General features: G+C 44.7%; 1 pseudogene; it reads right to left on the bottom strand.

Moving 5' to 3' along the window:
- Nucleotides 1-1719: 1719 nt before the first annotated feature.
- On the bottom strand, nucleotides 1720-6814 carry LOC127911116 (von Willebrand factor C domain-containing protein 2-like; annotated as a pseudogene).
- Between the last annotated feature and the right edge of the window lie 488 nt (nucleotides 6815-7302).

Raw genomic sequence — 7302 nt, 5'->3', positions numbered from 1 at the left:
GGCCTAGAACAGAGCCCTGGGGGACACCAGTGGTGAGAGCGCGTGGTGAGGAGACAGATTCTCGCCACGCCACCTGGTAGGAGCGACCTGTCAGGTAGGACGCAATCCAAGCGTGGGCCGCGCCCGGAGATGCCCAACTCGGAGAGGGTGGAGAGGAGGATCTGATGGTTCACAGTATCGAAGGCAGCCGATAGGTCTAGAAGGATGAGAGCAGAGGAGAGAGAGTTAGCTTTAGCAGTGCGGAGCGCTCCATGATACAGAGAAGAGCAGTCTCAGTTGAATGACTAGTCTTGAAACCTGACTGATTTGGATCAAGAAGGTCATTCTGAGAGAGATAGCGGTAGAGCTGGCCAAGGACGGCACGCTCAAGAGTTTTGGAGAGAAAAGAGAGAAGGGATACTGGTCTGTAGTTGTTGACATCGGAGGGATCGAGTGTAGGTTTTTTCAGAAGGGGTGCAACTCTCGCTCTCTTGAAGACGGGAGGGACGTAGCCAGCGGTCAGGGATGAGTTGATGAGCGAGGTGAGGTAAGGGAGAAGGTCTCCGGAAATGGTCTGGAGAAGAGAGGAGGGATAGGGTCAAGCGGGCAGGTTGTTGGGCGGCCGGCCGTCACAAGACGCGAGATTTCATCTGGAGAGAGAGGGGAGAAAGAGGTCAGAGCATAGGGTAGGGCAGTGTGAGCAGAACCAGCGGTGTCGTTTGACTTAGCAAACGAGGATCGGATGTCGTCGACCTTCTTTTCAAAATGGTTGACGAAGTCATCTGCAGAGAGGGGAGGAGGGGGATTCAGGAGGGAGGAGAAGGTGGCAAAGAGCTTCCTAGGGTTAGAGGCAGATGCTTGGAATTTAGAATGGTAGAAAGTGGCTTTAGCAGCAGAGACAGAGGAGGAAAATGTAGAGAGGAGGGAGTGAAAGGATGCCAGGTCCGCAGGGAGGCGAGTTTTCCTCCATTTCCGCTCGGCTGCCCGGAGCCCTGTTCTGTGAGCTCTCAATGAGTCGTCGAGCCACGGAGCGGGAGGGGAGGACCGAGCCGGCCTGGAGGATAGGGGACATAGAGAGTCAAAGGATGCAGAAAGGGGAGGAGAGGAGGGTTGAGGAGGCAGAATCAGGAGATAGGTTGGAGAAAGTTTGAGCAGAGGGAAGAGATGATAGGATGGAAGAGGAGAGAGTAGCGGGGGAGAGAGAGCGAAGGTTGGGACGGCGCGATACCATCCGAGTAGGGGCAGTGTGGGAAGTGTTGGATGAGAGCGAGAGGGAAAAGGATACAAGGTAGTGGTCGGAGACTTGGAGGGGAGTTGCAATGAGGTTAGTAGAAGAGCAGCATCTAGTAAAGATGAGGTCAAGCGTATTTCCTGCCTTGTGAGTAGGGGGGAAGGTGAGAGGGTGAGGTCAAAAGAGGAGAGGAGTGGAAAGAAGGAGGCAGAGAGGAATGAGTCAAAGGTAGACGTGGGGAGGTTAAAGTCGCCCAGAACTGTGAGAGGTGAGCCGTCCTCAGGAAAGGAGCTTATCAAGGCATCAAGCTCATTGATGAACTCTCCAAGGGAACCTGGAGGGCGATAAATGATAAGGATGTTAAGCTTGAAAGGGCTGGTAACTGTGACAGCATGGAATTCAAAGGAGGCGATAGACAGATGGGTAAGGGGAGAAAGAGAGAAAGACCACTTGGGAGAGATGAGGATCCCGGTGCCACCACCCCGCTGACCAGAAGCTCTCGCTCATTCATTGATAGACATTTGGAATAGGTTTAGGTTTAGACAAGAGAACGCAAATAGATCCACATTGGTACTACATGCTACAGTTAGTGTCTCTTCCTCTTCAAGTCCTGCTGATAACCACCTAAGTAACCTTCAGCGGTTGCCCTCCCAGTAGCCAGCGTCACCTGAGTCGTGACAGTGACACTTTGTGCAGGAGTCCACCCATACAGGTTCCCCCTGGGATCACCTGGCTGCGGGTCAAATCCACATAGCAGGAGGGCCCTGGGGAAACACACAATAATTTATCTTAACTTGCCATTTGGTTGTGATATTTTGCATTGCCCTTCTCTTTCCATGAGGATATAATTGTCACCTCTACCGTAAAGAGGAGAGGGTATTTTCAGTGGAAGTTTAACTACAGACAATAAGACTTGATTAACTCTGAATTACTGTAATTTAAAAAACTATGTATACTTAATTGTGCAGTCATAGACCACCTAAAATCAAACCATGAATGCATCTTCAAATGGCTATTTTCCAACACGATAAACTGCCTTTTAAATAGCCATTGTGTGTCTCAGGTAGAATAGGAGAGAATGGATCGGTCATTGGTAACGGTGTGTGAAGAGCATTATTTCATGCTGATATAGTTATTCTTCCCCCACTACTTCTATTTGTTTGGATAAATGATCACATTCATACAGTATATTGCTGCTTGTGGTGCTGACAACAGTAATGTGACAAAACGAACGGCATGCATCAATCACAATAAGAAGTAAATTATGAACAACTGTTTCTGCACAGAGAATAGACAATGTGAGGAATGTGAACATCATCTTCCCTGTATCTAGCCCTCTCTCATCTCCCTTTGCCCAGAGTAATTTAAAATAGAATGCTTCCTTGTCAATAAAGAATTTGATGACCTGTGATATCACACAGCCACTTACTGTAAGCGTGTGTGGAGAAAAAGAGGTGCTATTTGAGTGAGTTTTGCTAATTATTATTTAGGAATCATGATTGTAGCTCGCTAATATTGACACTGATGGATATGCTAGCTGCTACTTGGGTGAAACATACTTAGACACGTTCCTTCGTTCCCTATTTCCCTCAATGTTCTATATCATCCACAGGAGATGACCCACTTCTCTGTCTCTCCGGGACATCTTTCAAAACATTGTAATCCGTTCACAGGTTCTATGTAATAACCACGAGGTCAGTTCACTCACCCTCTGGGCATTCAGGGCAGCACTTCCCATTGGTGTTGACAGGGTTGACGCAGGGCGGGGGGCACAGTCTGCCACTAGGCAGTGGGCGATGCCATCACTGTCACAGGTACACTGCTCGCACTCACTTGGCTGCCAATCACACAGAACAGAACACAGGCGGAGGACAGTGTCGCAAATGGCACCCTATTCCTTTTATAGTGCACTACTTTTGACCAGAGGCCATAGGGGAATAGGGTGTAATTTGGGTTGCAACCACAGACATAGTCCTACCTGTGTTCTTTAGACTGCCACTGGAAGATATTGTATCACTGTTAGACATGAGCAGTTGGACAGAAAATACCTCCCAAGATGTTATTTGTCATTTATTGAGACAGGGCACTCGACCAAGTCCATATTATGGCAAGAACAGCTCAAATAAGCACAGAGAAATGACAATCCATCACTACTTTAAGACATGAAGGTCAGTCAGTCTGTAAAATTTCAAGAACTTTGAAAGTTTCTTCAAGTGCAGTAGCAAAAACCATCAAGCGTTATGATGAAACTGGCTCTCATGAGGACCGCCACTGAGAACAGGGTAGGTGAATGGATGATAACCACATTAATGGTTCCCACCGTGAAGCATGGAGGAGGAGGTGTGATGGTGCTTTGCTGGTGACACTGTCTGTGATTAATTTAGAATTCAATGCACACTTAACCAGCAAGGCTACCACAGCATTCTGCAGCGATACGCCATCCCATCTGGTTTACGCTTAGTGGGACTAAAATGTGTTTTTCAACAGGACAATGACCCAACACACCTCCAGGCTATGTAAGGGCTATTTGACCAAGAAGGAGAGTGGTGGAATGCTGCATCAGATGACCTGGCCTCCACAATCCCCCGACCTCAACCCAGTTGAGATGGTTTGGGATGAGTTGGACAGCAGAGTGAAGTAAAAGCAACTAACAAGTGCTCAGCATATGTGGGAACTCCTTCACGACTTTTGGAAAAGCATTCCAGGTGAAGCTGGTAGAGAGAATGCCAAGAGTGTGCAAAGCTGTCATTAAGGCAAAGGGTGGCTACTTTGAAAAATATAAAATATATTCCGATTTGTTGAACACTTTTTTGGTTACTACATGATTCCATTTGTGTTATTTCATAGTTTTGATGTCTTCACTATTATTCTACAATGTAGAACATAGTAAAATAAAGAAAAACCCTTGCATGAGTAGGTGTGTTCAAACTTCTCACTGGTACTGTATGTGTAATGTATGTTTTATTGTATTGAGTTCATGTAAACCGTTTACAGATGTTTTCCCCTGTCACGGTATTGGATGTTTATCAGCATCTCTGCATGTGGTTCAGATACAGAGGTTGGGTTAAATGAAGTGGAAGAAAATAACACCATGAGGCTCTGGGCTTAATGTCTCTTAGCTCATCCAGTGCTGTGTCAGAGGGCCTCTGATTATCCCCTTAGGGATCTCCCATTAACCATAATAACCTCATCAAGAGGACAATGAGCCAAGAGTAAATCTCACTGGTTTGGCTTTTCTATTGCCAGAGTCGTTTCATATTTTAATTCATTGACTGAGGGGGTATTGCATTTCGGCTTGGCTTTGTTGGCTCTGCTATCCTCTTTCCCTGAAGCAAAGGAGTTTATTCTTCAAGCAGGTTGAACTGTGGCTAATGATTCTGCTGATTACAGCAACAGGCAACAAAGAGTTGTATGTAATCAATAGCACAGCAACCTAATCACAAACTAGAAACATAGATGCAATTCGAAACAAACAACAAATATTACTGAAGAACCCATTCAATAGTGTTGATGAGGACTATGAAGGAGATTATCAAAACACTTACAATGTGCCCCCAGAAGAATCTCAATATCAACTGGGTGATTTATGTCTATATCTGTTCTCTCAATTTACATCTGCACTGTTACATTTGAATAGACCGGCTGTAAATGTAGCAAGATTCAGCATTTAACAGCAGCATACTGCCTCCATGTGGCAGTATCTCCACAAGATACAGTCCCTGTCAGTAACAGCTTTTCAGCTACTAACCTAATTGAGCATTTATTTTAATTGTAAAATTAACCAGCTATACTGTATCCAAACAAGATGGCGTAGCAGTCAGAGACGTCTTTGTCTTGTCGTGTCATGTGTATATCTTTTTATATATTCTTTATTCGCATATATTTAAAAAATATTATTCTTAACCTCAATTTCAACATACTCTCCTGCAATCCGCCTCACTTAACATGGTATAAATCTGCTATTTTCTTTACTTTTGAACTGGAACCCCCAACAGAAGCTAGCCAGCTAACTAGTTACTATCTAGTAGTCAGCTAGCCACTGCTAGCGGTCATCAGCTAACCTTTAGCCCGAACAACACTTGCCAGTTTGCACAGCGTGATTCAAACCAGCGCAAATCATACTTATTTTTCTCCATATCTCTGGATTTCTACCGCAAACTCTGAACCTTTTGTCCTGAATCTAGCTAGCTGCTATCCGAGTGGTCACTCCTGGCTAACGTCTCTGTCCCAAAACAAGAACCAATTAGCCTGGAGCTAGCCTTTGCTAGGCCCATCTCCCGGCTAGCCGAAGAGGTCCATCAGCCACTCCTTGGGCTACAATACCTATTTTTCCAATTGGCCTGGACCCCTTTTACTGCCGACACAGAGCCCGGCCGATTCATCATGACTGGACTACCGACGTAGTCTGTCCAAGGGGGTTTTTCAACTGGCTCGCGACATCCTCTGAATGCCCATCTGCTAGCCGCGGCCCGCTCGCTGTCTAGAGCATATCGGACTGTTAGCTGAAGAGGCCCATCGGACAAATTCTTTGGCCACTATTCCTATTTTGCCAATTGTTCTGGACCCTTTTATCACACGGAGCCCTGCTGATCCATCACGACTGATCTGCCGACAGTAACAGCACGAGAGGGCTACAACAGACTTCTTCTTCTGCTAGCTTGCTAGCCCCGGCCCGCTAGCTGTCTGAATCGCTGCATTGTCGGAACTAGAAGTACAAGCATTTCGCTACACTCGCATTAACATCTGCTAACCATGTGTATGTGACAAATACACATTTGATTTGATTTGATTTTGAGTTTATGTGGCCTACCACTTAGCGGCTGAGCGGATGTTGCTCCTAGATGTTTCCACTTCAAAATGACAGCACTTACAGTTGACCAGGGCACACAGACAGACTTTGGAGCGCCCACTTCAGAAGGTTGCAGAACGACCATCATGACAGTAAGAGGAAAATCAATATACATCAGTCAACTCAATAGACATTTGAGAAGTAAATGACAACCCAGAAATATTATTTTTTATTAATTCGAGAAAAAGATTTACCTGATCAATATTTATTGTAGCCTACCTGGAAGTTTTGTCCCAGTTCGTACACCTCTCCCCTGGTACTCACAGGCTATCTTCTCACATCTTGGGCAGCAATCAGTGGGATAGTGGCTGACATGGATGCAAGCGGTGTGCAAAGAGGTGCATTCCGTCCACGCACAGGAAGATCCCTCTGTGGTGCATTCACACTGCGTGCAATGGTCCGAGTCTAAAAAATGCCATTCTCCTACATAGTAGACGCTGCCGTTTGCATCACAGGTGTTCTCCTGTCCAGCCACAGAGAAAGCCAGACCGACCTGTACACAGAACAGTAGAGACATCACGGAACGCAGAATCCCCATCGAATTGTGCTTATTTGAAAACATTTTCATGACCAAAAAAACTATTAAAAAACCCCCGAAAGATTGTGTTCCAGTGTCCACGATTTAAAAATGCCAAAATGTGCTTTAGTGTTTATGGTTATAGAGCAATATCTGCAAAATTGTTGCAGAATATAACATCCTCACAACATTTCTTCAGATGTCCTAGCCTAAAACTTTTCTAAAGTTATGTTCTCGACTCCCAGTCTTTCACAGATTAGAAATTTGTAGAGGGAAAGTTATTACGCCTCTATGTGGGTTAAATTACAATTCACACGTGACAACCTAGTCCAGTGCACATACTCTGCTCTTCCGTCAACTGTCTGTGAGCTATAGCCTACTAATTTATGGTCAAATTATGAGAAGGGGTTTTCCCCTACAGAAATAACTGTTATTCATTGTCTAGACAATATTTGAACTGCTTTGAGATAATATTCATTTCTTCTTTTTTATCGTACCATTTTATGAATTAACAGATTAATTAAGATAAAGGTGGTTGTTATATAGATAATACTTCTTGTTTGACTTTGTATTCAGTCTTGGTAATGACATTTGAAAGTAAAAATAAAATAAAAATGCAGCCTATTATATTAAGTAGTAATAATGTTCCCATGGATTTCACGCCCAAAATTAAACCTTTGAACATTTTATTTACATTAGCCTGGTGTTAGAAATAATTTATTCCAA

The sequence above is a fragment of the Oncorhynchus keta genome, chromosome 23, assembly GCF_023373465.1.
Source record: "Oncorhynchus keta strain PuntledgeMale-10-30-2019 chromosome 23, Oket_V2, whole genome shotgun sequence".
NCBI lineage: Eukaryota > Metazoa > Chordata > Actinopteri > Salmoniformes > Salmonidae > Oncorhynchus > Oncorhynchus keta.
Note: the sequence above shows the minus strand (reverse complement) of the source record. Positions and strands in the feature narration are given on the sequence as shown.